The following is a 13,026-nucleotide window of genomic DNA, read 5'->3' as shown; positions in this document are numbered from 1 at the left end:
ATTCTTCTGTGTAGAGGATAGAGGAAATAATCAGATTAAGTATAATTTGCAAATCATCTATTTATTTTGTCCTAGAAAAATAATAAAGTAATTTGGGATTCTAGTTCTTAAGATAGTTCCGTGGATTCAACGAATTTACTTCTGTATCTGAGCCCATAATGAGAATTAGGAGACAATTTTCTTAAAAATTAGATCACTACGTTTAACGCTTGCCGTTTGCAAAAACCAAATGAAAAGGTCCCTCAAAACAGGTTACAACCAACAAAACCAATTTTTTTCAGAAAGTGAGAAAAACATTTCATATCTTTTTTGTGTCAAAATGTATAAATTTAATTTGTTTTTATAATTATTTTGTAGCTAATATTTCAATTTCTGACATTTTTTTTATTTTTTATTTTATTTAAATGGTATCGATATTAGGTAATTAAGAACTGTTTTAGACCAAAAACATTACAAATCCGCATATGTAGCCTTTCTATATTAATTAATGTGGTATGTAATAATGCAATAGTATCGTTTTTACAGAACTGGTAATGAGCTGTAATGTGGGATGTAATAAAATATATATTTCACAGTGTTTCTATAAATTTTTTTAATAAAAAAAAAAAATATATAAAATAAGGGTTACTGAAAAAAGAAACTTTGTCATATCTCTTATAAACTAAACAACTTAAACCAAAAATACTAAAAAAATTATAGTTTTGTCAGTCTTTTTAAGGCACAATTAAAAAATATTATAGTGTTTTATTTGTATTTTACTTTTTAGTGTACATTTTCTTCTGTAGCACACTGTAATTATTCATAAAAAGTCCTTTGTTCAGAAGGCAGGTAATACAAAAGTCTAACTAGATCTGTCATTTTTACTGGATTTATTGGAAAATTTCCTACAAGATAAAGGTTTCAGATCTTCAGGGATTGCTGCCCCGTACACAGAAGTTAAGTGTTGAGGTGCTTTCCCTTTAGGCTTTTTCACTACATTATACACTGATCAGTTTTGAATTATGCTGTGGCATGTCCGTATCCTAATCACAGTTGGCTCGTCACAAGTGAACTGAATCAAGTCGAGATCGAGTAACACATGGTTGCATTTTTACCGCTCCGTCTTTGCGTTATTTTTGTTAAAGTTTCTTGAGTTTCTTGTTCCGTTTTTTTGTTTGTGTTGCTGGTTTATTAGTTTTGTTATTATTTTATTGTGTTCTTTTGAATTTTTAATTTTTTAATTACAATTTAAGAAATTGTTTTTGGTAGTAACCTAGCGTTGCTAAGGTAACCAAGTTTGTTTACATTAAATTAAGATAATATTTAATTATCTTCAGTTTTGAAGGTGTAGGGAAAGTTTGATGCCTTACCTCGAGGCGCTAGGTGTAGTTGTTCGAGCCTCGAGGTGAGTATCGGCGAGGCGGATCGTGGTGTGACCGACACTGAGTGCCTGCTGTAGGGCGTCAGGATGGGCTCCTTGGGGCCAGGGGGATATCTGTAGGATTCCCTGTATTCCGTGGAGAAAGGATGGAGCTGGCTGAGGCTTCGGTCAAGAGAGCTATTGCACAAGCGCCTGCAGTGGAGCCGGAGGAGACCAATGTATCTCCTACAACTATTAGCCCCCCCCCCCCCCCCAAGAGAAGAAGAGGCGAGCCCAGCCTGTTCAGAGGCAGAAGGGGGCCTGACAGTCACGGATAATTGTGATAGGTTAATGGAGGTTGTCAACAGTTTGATGTCATTCAGTGAAAGGGGAATTATGACCATGAACACGGTAAGAGGCCTTGGTTACGACGCTCAGAGACAGAGCCAGGGACGTGATCGATATTGTCCGTGGACTACCAATCGTGGCTAAACACACTGACAACAAAGGAACGTAGATGCTAAAGGTGTCAGGAGGAAGTCAGGATGAAGTTAGATGAAAAAATAGATAATGTACTGAGTTCGGGTACGATGGAAGACATAGAAGTAGTAATAGGGACCCGATGGTAGCGGGACAGATTCCAGACAGTAGAAGTCATTCGAGGTACAGCTCCAGCGACGGTTGATGGGACTAAAGTTTTCCTGGTTGCTGGAAAACTATGCAAAAGAGTTTATATACGGATATGACATGGGAGATGGCGCCGAATGTGGGAAACAAATTGAACACAGGAACCGCCTGAGTTACCTAGCGGAACAGTAGTTAAGGACTCTCGTAATACTGAGTATCTCTACCCGGAGGATGCAGATGAAGACAAAACTACAGTATTTGCCATAGTTGTGAATGAAGGCAATGAAGACATGGTGAGTCATGTTGTGCACAAAAGTAAGGAAAGCGGAGACTGGTAAACTATGTTTTGTGCTCCCAATGATGAGCTAGGAGACAAATTCTCCAAGGTATTTGAGTTCTAGACTAGACGAGAGGATAAATCAGGGGAAACATGCCTACCTTATCGATAAAGGAGGCAGACCGAAACAGAAGACCTCTGAAACTCTAGTAACGATCAAAAAGACTGGCGTTAGTTATCTAGACCTCATCCAGCAAGTGAAAACGGATCTAGGGGATGACCTTTCTGAGGATATTATATCAGCAAGAAGGGGAAATCGGATATGATGGAAATCAGGGTCAGGAGTACATCTACGAAGAGGGAGGATATGCTGAGACGTCTAGGCACCAAAATTGAAAATGTGGCTGTAACAGAAGGGCCACAAGATTGGAGAACAGCGGTATTTCACATCAAAGAGATGGACTCAGATACTACAGCGAAAGAGATAGTAAAGGAGATTCGTAAAGAGGTGTCAGGATTGAGGCCGGCTTACGGGGCGACACAAAAGGCAACCATTCACCTACCGGCCCGAGAGGCCAAGAAACTGGCAAACAAGGAACGGATAATTCTGGGATGGCATTCTTGCAGGATAGAACCCCGAATGGATGTCATGAAGTGTTATAGATGTCGGGAGTTGGGCATGCGTCGGCGAATTGCAAAGGGCCCGACCGAGCCAATCTCTGTTTCAGTTGCGGGGGAGCAGGCCACACAATTGGTGAACGCGTAGAGCCTACAAAGTGCCTAAACTGTGGCGTAAGAGGACATCAAACCGGAAGCTGAGATTGTGAACATCATCGAGTATGAACTGCCTTCAGATTAATGTTAGCAGAAGATCAATCGCTCATGAGTTAGTGTGGAATGTTGCGATGGAAAAGAGCATCGAATTTATTTTGGTAGCGGAACAGAACCGCGAGAAAGTCTCTAGAGTCTGGTTAGTTGATGAAAAGTGTGACATAGCAATAGTGAATGTCAGCAATTGCTTCGCTATAATGGATGTCACAACTGGCAAGGGACCCCGACGGGGAGTCTTATTCTTTAAGACTTTGGGGGTTGGCGTCCCCACGGGCCTAGCCTCTGCAGCTTTCCTTCCCACTATACAATGAGCTGCGGAACACTTTACATTATACACATATACTACACCAAGAACACTACATAAATTACAACATACACACATACACAATTACACAACAACAACCTACACTGATATTTCTTACATTTACACTCGGTGGTGTTGCGAATTCTTACGAAACGCAACCGTAACCCAAGGTGGGAACAAATCGTGCCGATGGGTGAATGGCTCTACGTAGTGAGTCTCAAACGATGTCCTCTGGACACCAGGGCGAACCCAGTTGTATTTAGCTCTAGCTCCAGTACGCGTGCGCTCTGCTGGAGTGGTCCATTTTTCGCCGGTACTCGTGGGACCAAAATTTCAGTTCCAATAATAAACACAATGATGGTTGGTGGTCCATCTGAAAAAACCACCAAATCCAGTCTTGTGAAGAGACCTCGGTCAGACAAAGCTGACCGAGGTAAAAGTCCTACTGAAGAGAACCACAACTTGTTAGAATCGAAATATAAAAATATTAGATTTGTTGTTCTCAGAAATAGTCAGGAAGGTGGCTCCCTTCAAAAGGTTTCACTTTTCTTAATAAACAAAACCATAACAGGTGCAAGTGGCTCCCCGAAGAATATCAGGAAATTACGTGACGGATTGATTCTGATCGAAACATTCAACGATGAACAGAGTCGATCTATCTTATGTCTCCGTAATATGGGTGGTATAAATTTAAGTGCAGAATGCCACAAAACGTTAAATACGAGCCAGGGTGTAATTTTTTGTCGAGACCTTTTAGATATAGATATCTCTCAAATAGTTGATGAGCTTTGCCACCAAGATGTTGTTGAAATGAAACGTATAATGAAACGGCAGAACGGAACAGAAGAACCGACACCGTCTCTTATATTAACATTCAATCTCCCTGTTCCACCAGAGAAGATTAAAGTGGGTTACCTCTCGGTTCGGGTACGACCATTCATACCCAACCCACGGCGATGTTTCAGATGCCAAGGTTTTGGTCACACTACAACATCTTGCACGAAAACTGAGATCTGTGCTCGATGTGGTAAAGAAGGTCACAACGACACTAACTGCGAAGAAAGTGAAAAATGTGCAAACTGCAGTGGTCCACACACAGCCCGCTCCCGAGATTGCCCAACTTTTAAAGAAGAAAAGGCAATTCTCAAAATCTGTACGGAGCAAAAACTATCTTTTCCGGCTGCACGTAGAGAATATAAAAAGATAAACAATTCACGGAACCTGGTTAAACCAGACGTATCTTTTGCTACCGCTACATCTAAACAAATTCCTACAAATGTTAATAATCAGCAGTGCGGATCCTGCAATGAGCTTAAAAAACTTGTTCAGATGCTTTCTGATCAAGTAGCTTCACTTACAGCCACTATCTCAGAGCTGACAAAAATGAATAAAAAGTCCTGTGTCGCAGTTAGTGAATCCAACAGTGTGATACATACGAAAGTTCATGTTCCCAAAGTCGTACCGGCACGAATAGCGACTATCACAGCTGGCAGTAAGCCACCTAATAAGCTCCCCGTAAAGGGAACCCACATAACTATCTCTGGGATGTCAACTGCAGCATCCCATTCAAATAAATCTCCTCCACCATCACCTCATATACTTGAAGATATGGTTGAAGAATCACCCGACCCTAGGGTATCAGAGTTCTTTAAAATAAAAAATTCAAAAAAGAAAAACCGAATCACGTACAGCTAAATTTATATAATTTCTGAAATTTAATTATTTTATTTTTTTATTTATTTTTTTTTTACACTTATGAACATTATTCAGTAGAATAAATTTAATTATTTTATTTTTTTATTTATTTTTTTTTTACACTTATGAACATTATTCAGTAGAATGTTCGAGGTATTCGGTCCCGCATTGAAGATATTAGAGTACTGGCGCACGCACATGATCCACTAATCATGTGCTTCCAAGAAACTCACCTTCTACAACATGACCCAATTACACTCAGAGGATACTTCTGTGAGAGATACGACTGCCTAGTAGACAGTAGGGAGAGTGGTGGAGTGGCTATCTTCATGAAGAATGGGGTGTCGACTACAAGAATTCAACTAACCACTGTCATTCCCGCTATTGCAGTAAAGGTCTCTATCCCCTTCAAATTGCATATCTGCAACCTGTATCTCTCACCGAACACTGAGTTCAGCGCTCTAGATATCTCAAATCTCCTCACGCAAATACCATCTCCATCGTTAATAGTAGGAGACTTCAATGCCCATCATATTTCCTGGGGCTCAATCTTCTGCTCCACTCGAGGAAATATGGTAAACAGAGTGAGACAAGACTTGGACCTTTGTCTACTGAATAATGGATCACACACATTCATGTCCTTATCATCTGGTACTGTATCTAACATTGATCTCTCCATATGCTCACCAAATTTACTCCCTCATTTTAATTGGTCTGTTTGTGATGACTTTCACGACAGTGATCACAGACCAATTATTATTGGTTTTGATGTAGACTGCGAGATTAAAAGAAGGCCACGGAGATGGATTGTTGAAAAGGCGGATTGGAATGGATACCATAAAGGTTTCCAATCGCAGTATGACGATTATGCGAACATCCTTGACCAGTATTCCTCTTTTACGTCCATGATACTTGAGAATGCCAACAGATATATCCCACAAACATCGGGTAATCCTAGACGTCCTTTCGTTCCATGGTGGAACGAAGATTGCAAATATGCTATTAGGAATCGACGCCAGGCACTACGCAAATTTAATCGTAGGCCTACAGCTGAACATCTAAATTTATACCGCAGGGCTAGACCGGTGTGCCGTCGGGTATTCTTGAACGCTAAGAGGAATTCATGGACGAAATGCGTGAGCACTATCTCACGCACTATTCCTACGTCTACTGTGTGGAAAAAAATTCTTGCAATTTTCGGATCACAGAAACAATCTATTTTCGGTCTTATTGATGAAGGAGAACTCCTTTCATCACCTTCGGCAGTGGCAAATAGTCTAGCAAAATCTTTCCGCTCTGTGTCTCTCACCTCATCATATAATAACGATTTTCAAAGGTACAAGATACAGATAGAAGTATTATCGTTAAGCATTGGTGATTCGGTTGGTGAATTAAACACCCCATTTGTATTTAAGGAATTGTTACATGCACTTAAAATCTCACGGGACACTTCCCCTGGACCGGACAACATTCGCCTTTCCATGCTTTCACACCTTCCTAATTCGACACTACAACAACTTTTGAATATTTTCAACGGTTTATTCTCCGAACAAGTCTTCCCACCCGGCTGGTCAGAAGCATTTATTATACCAGTACTAAAACCTGGTAAAGACAAAACGAACCCCTCAAGCTACCGCCCTATTTCATTAACAAGCGTTTTGTGTAAAGTAATGGAGAGAATGGTAAACCGCAGGCTTACATGGTACTTGGAGAAACATGGCTTTCTTTCGCCAGAACAGTGTAGTTACCGACAAGGACGATCTTCCATTGACCATCTGGTGTCACTAGAAACAGCCATACAAAACGCTTTCCTCAATCGCCAGCACCTCGTCGCTATCTTCTTCGATATAAAAAAGGCGTATGACAGCCTGGCGACGTGGTATCCTTAACACTCTCAAAGAATGGGGAATCAAAGGCAATATGCTTGCTTTTATCCGGGGATTCTTAAATCACCGAACGGCTCGTGTTCGTGTGGATGATTCGCTCTCAGATAGTGTCATCTTGGAGAATGGAGTGCCTCAAGGTAGTGTATTAAGTGCCACCTTATTTTCTGTAGCCATAAACAGTATTACCAAATGTGTGCAGACTCCTGTCTCATGTTCTCTATTTGCTGACGATTTTGCTATTTACATTGCAAGCCGCTCAACACCCACAGCAGAGAGACTACTGCAGAACTCTATATCTTACCTTGAAGCTTGGTCCAGGATTACTGGTTTCACATTTTCAGCTGAAAAAACAAAATGTATAGTTTTTTCTCGGCTACGAAACCCTTCTATTCCGCAAGTTTTTCTGAACGGAGAGATTATTACCATCTCTTCTTACGTCAAATTTTTAGGTTTATTTTTTGATAGCCGTCTTACTTGGGTCAAACATTTAAAAGAATTGAAAACAAAATGTTCCAAACTTCTAGATATGATGCGAGTCCTTACTAACACCAACTGAGGAGCTGATAGGTCATGTATGATACGTTTTTACTATTCCTTTGTTCGCTCCCGTTTAGATTATGGTTGTGTCGCCTACTCTTCAGCTCGTCAATTCGTGCTTAAAATGCTGGATAGTGTGCATCATGCTTTCCTTCGGCTTGCCACAGGCGCGTTTAGATCCAGTCCTGTCGCAAGCTTACTTGTAGACTGTGGTGAACCATCACTTTGGGATAGACGAGACCAGCTTTTATTATCTTATTTTGCTCGTCTCAGAGGACAGCCAAATCACCCGGCTCTTGACTCAGTCTTTAGAAATCCTAATCTAGGAAAGTATGAGGACCATCCACGTCGTACTGCACCTGTAGGTGTCCGTATATGGCGTCTGCTGCAACATATAAATGTTGACACACCGTCATTCTTTCCTACGTATCCTTGCTCATATCCTCCATGGAGAATAAACCTTATAAATTTTAATTTTGACCTTACGACATACAATAAACAATCAACACCATCTATTGTCTTTCAGCAAATGTTTCAGTGTGTTCTCTCCAAGATGAAACCAGACGCGGTTGTATACACTGATGGATCGAAACAAAACGACACAGTTGGCTGTGCATTTGTTGTCAATGAAAGAACTTATATGTTTGGTCTACCCGATATTACGAGTGAGTTTACCGCTGAACTATACGCTATAAATAAAGCTCTAAACATCATTAACCCTAAATATAGAAAAATTCTTATTTGCAGTGAATCGTGTAGTGCTCTCCAAGCCTTAAAAACCTTTTATTCCAAACATCCTATCGTCGTTGAAATTTACAACGCAATCGCTGAGTTGAATAATCGCAACACAGAATTAAGTTTTTGCTGGGTCCCTAGCCACGTAGGGATTCCAGGTAATGAACATGCAGATTCCGCTGCCAAAGAAGCATGTAACCAGCCTCCTTTCAACAACCGAGTTGCTACTTCTGATTTCATTAACTATGTAAAACAATCACTAAGAGCAAGGTGGCAAGGTGACTGGACGGCTACCGTTGATAATAAACTCCGTCAGATTAAAGATTCTGTGTTACCATGGGACTCCTCATACAGAAAACCCCGACGTGAGGAAGTAGTTCTCTGTCGATTGCGGATAGGACACACGAGGATCACACATGAGTACCTGTTGACAAGAGGACAAACACCTCTATGCGCACGATGCAACTGCCGCGTGACTGTGCGCCACATACTCGTGGACTGCATATGTTATGCGGCATTGCGTCGTAAATTTAAACTACCCAGAAACATCCGTGGTATCTTGTGTAATGATAAAGAGGTTTTAAACCGGATGTTTCTGTTTTTGCGTAGTATAGGGTTAATACAAAAAATTTAACATAACATAAAAATTTAATTACTTTAGTCCTATGTATTGTTTTTGTTATCCGAGTAGCGAGCCTTTTACACTTCCTATCGGAATTTTTATATATATATATATATATTCATTTTTTTTTTATGTATAATAAATTCGTCTGTGATATTAGTTGTAAGATTTTTGTGATATTAGTTGTAAGACTTTAAACATAATAGTTTTAAGTTTTATCTCTTTTTTTAGTTTTAAGTTTTATTTATTTTTAATATGATAGTTTTTAACATAGTTTTAAGTTACATGTTAGTGTTTTTGTTATCCGAGAATGGGCCTTTTACACCCATTCCGGATTTTGTTTCCTGTGATAGCAGTTTTAAGTTTTAATTTTATCTAACAACTTTAATTACTTTTATTTATTTATTTTCCGGGCGATGATAACGTTCAACCGTTTTTCGCCCTAAAAAAATAAAAAACTGGCAAGGGAATAGTGGCAGTGAAGTTTAATATTTTCATCCTAGTGAATGGCTACATTTTCCCAAACTGGGATGGTGTGGAATTTGATAAGTTCACGTTGGACCTGGAAGCGGTAATCAGAGAGGCGGGGAGGCCGGTGGTCCTCTCTGGTGATTGTAATGTAGAATGTGTTGAGTTGGGGGAGAGCAGGTCGACCCGTCGAGGTTTTAAGCTGGCTGCTCTTCTCGGAGTTCTAAATTTGTTGTTATAAACACACAAAGAAAGAGTGCGGACTTTCACTGGACGAGGAGAAGGATCCACAATATACACCACTGCGGTAACAGAAGAGCTGCTGCAGAGAATAATTTCATGGAACGTCTTAGACGAGGACTGGAGAGCCCGATAATTTAGCCCAAGGGTGATAAATGGAAATCGTTGACGTTACAGACTGGGCACCAAGTGGGGACCCAGAACAGCTGAAAGAAAGTTTTTGATGATAGCAATGACTTCTGTAGTGTTGTATGCAGTACCTGCCTGGTTTTCGGCACTAAACAGCAACAGGAATGTGAAGATGACGACATCACTGCAGAGACGAATGAATTTGTGGTGGCGTACCGAATGTTATCGACGGATGCAGCGGGAATCCTGGCCGGGGTACCACCGATCCAGTTACGGGCTATCCAAATTAAACGGGTCTATGAGGACATGGACAGGGAAGATTCCACTAATCTCTTGCTACAAGAATGGCAAGAAAAGTGTAACGCCGCTACAACTGGTGTATGGACAAAGAAACTTATTCCTGAGCTAGGATCGTTGCTGGGGAGGATACACGGCGACGTGGGGTACTACCTGTCACAAGTCCTCTCCGGTCACGAAGGATTTGGTGTATACTTACACAGGTTTAAAAGAAGGAAGCTCCCAAATTGTGTGTACTGCGGCCAAGAGGACACTCCCTGCCACACCTTTTTTGAATGTGCACATTGGGAGGATCTAAAAACCAGATATAACATAAAAGAGATTACCCCGGAAACTACAACAAAGTATATGTGAGATGTAAAGAGGAATGACTGTCAATAGAGAGATTCGTGGCTGAGGTTATACGAGCAAAGGAAGTAGATTGCAAGGAATGGGAGGAGTTAATTTAGGGGAAAAAAATTGATCGAGATCCGGCTGCTGGGGCAGGGCCCGGGAATCGCATAGCCGGGTCCGGTGTCCCTGGTCTTAGCGGTTAGGCAGAGGCAAGATGAGAATAAGGAAAAGATCCGGAGCCGGTGAGCCAACCTATCGTGCCAGATGTACTGCCGGTTGGTGTGAAGGCTCATTATAGTCGCAAGGACACTCCTCTAGGCTGAGTAATTCTTGATTGTTGAGCCGGCCCAGGGTAGCAGAAGAACAAACACAAAAAAAGAGAATTGAATTCACCTAGCTTCACTTACCTTGACATCAGGGAGTTTATATATTTGGCTGTCAATCGGTGCCATATCCAAAAACTGCCCTTCCATTTTTAAAACTTTGAAGGGATTTGATGTTTTTCCAGCCTTGATCATATTGATTACTCCTGAGGTATACAAAGGAATGCCGTCTTCTCTCAATAATGGCAAAATCACGGTCACAAGGCAGAAAGCTGTGCCCTCTCACCAGAAATGTTTGATTAACTTCTGTGAAGTATCTTAACGCTGCTAGGTAGTGACACGATGCAACCATCCTCCAGTTGTTTTTCTAGCCTATACACCTATCATACCATATTACTTTTCTTTCTTGATGAAGGCCCAATATTTCAAAATTATTTTGAATGGAGCGAAAGGTAGAAGATGCAATCTCAGACGATCCCCGGTTTCCGACACTTTCGTGCCAAAAACACATTATTGTAACATTCTTCCCCATTTCATGAATACGGAAATTATAATCTGAACACTCTCTAAGATATTATACATCAGAATGTGTTAAATTCGGTGTAAAAATGACTTGCTGCAAATCAACGCACAGAACGACTGCGTTGGAATTTTCTTTAGCACATCTTTTCCTGTTGGAGTTCTGGAAAATATGCTTCTTTTTTTATTGAGAATTAAGGAACACTTATGTATGTTCCGATATCAGAATTTTTAACCTGTTATAGACTACAGTTTTATTCGCCTACTCATCCTGAACAGATGATTCGGTTTTTTATCTATCCTGAACGGACCGAGAGAAGAAAATTTTCTAGAGTTTTCATATTAAATAGATTCTTAATTAACCTATTGATCATTATTTAATTGTTGTTAATTGTTTTAAATTATTTAATTTAGCATCAAAAAGTAAATACCAGTTCATTTTTGTTTAATTAAAAAAAAAATAATCATTGTTAACTGAAATAATTGAAAAAAGGTGGGAATCGAACAAATTTTCGCCTTAATCTTTTTTTATTGTTAATGACCAGGAAAATCTGAAAATATAGTAGAGCTTTTATTTCTAGGAATAAGTGTGTTTCTTTTATTTTTAATAATAATAATAAAGCTATTTAAATTTTTAGTAAGTGATTTTTCGGAATTTAAAGAAAAAAATGTCATGATAAAGTAGCAAAAGTACAAACTTTTATGTATTACACCATTTTTTATGATTTGGTTTTAAAGGATTTTTCAGTTTAATATTTTTAATTTTATACCTTCGATGTTATTTTTTTATTAGTTAATAAGTTAAAGATATAAACGAGTAAAATTTTCATATTCCCTTCGAGATATAACAAACATCCCCTCAATTTTTTTTGAATCAGTTCATAAAGTTCTTCAAAAAACTGACAAAATCAATATATTTTGTATTTAAGCTATAGTTATAAAGTGAAATAGATTCCAACATAGATACAACACATATGTGTATAAAAAATATGTTTACATTTACAAATCAAAATTACGAGGGGAAGTCACACCCTGACTGACAGTGATGCTTTCCCACTACTTACTGTACTTGTAACTTAAATAGAATTTACTCTTCGCCTATCTTCATCGAACTGGATCATTGCAAAATGTAAGTTTATTTATTCAGTATTGAACTTGAACTGTATTTTCCAGGTTCTTTTAGCATTTCAACCTTTAACCCAATATGCACTACACACAAATTTCTGGTAACACAGTGTTCAATTTTATTACTGAAATTTATAAAAACAGAGCCGAAAATACATGATTTTTGCATTTAAAACTATGATTTCTATTGTGAGTAAATAGTTGACAGTGAACAAACCGTCTCAACTATTTTTATTCATAATAAAATATTACTTAAAACTTCATATTATTTTGAAGTGTGAGTATTACTATGTTGATGAGGAAAATTACCTTCTTTATTTATTTATTTTTATGTTACATAAAAAGTGAAACAATCCTGACACGTACGGTCTTTTCTTGTATGATTTTTAAAAATCAGTAAATCCTTAATTCTCTATCAGTAATGAATAAATAGATTAGGGAACTAAAATTCAACGCTGAATTGAGCGAGTGTACCTTTTAAATATTGAAAGTTATTCGGTTTAGAAATATAAATTAGAAACAAAACTGCGTGACAACTGTTGTTAATTACATTTAGTAGAATATTTAATCACTTGTACAAATTGTTGCACTTCGTATTTTCTTTCATTTACCTGTTGGAAGTGAAAGGAGATTAATTATTATTGGAGTTACACTCATATTTCTCATCTTGCAAGAGTACGTTAACAAACACGCAATGAAAGGTTGTTAAGAAAAAAAATCCCACAAAACCGTACATCTT

This window comes from Lycorma delicatula, chromosome 1 (assembly GCF_047948215.1).
Source record: "Lycorma delicatula isolate Av1 chromosome 1, ASM4794821v1, whole genome shotgun sequence".
NCBI classification, from domain to species: domain Eukaryota; kingdom Metazoa; phylum Arthropoda; class Insecta; order Hemiptera; family Fulgoridae; genus Lycorma; species Lycorma delicatula.
This window is presented reverse-complemented; position numbering follows the sequence as displayed.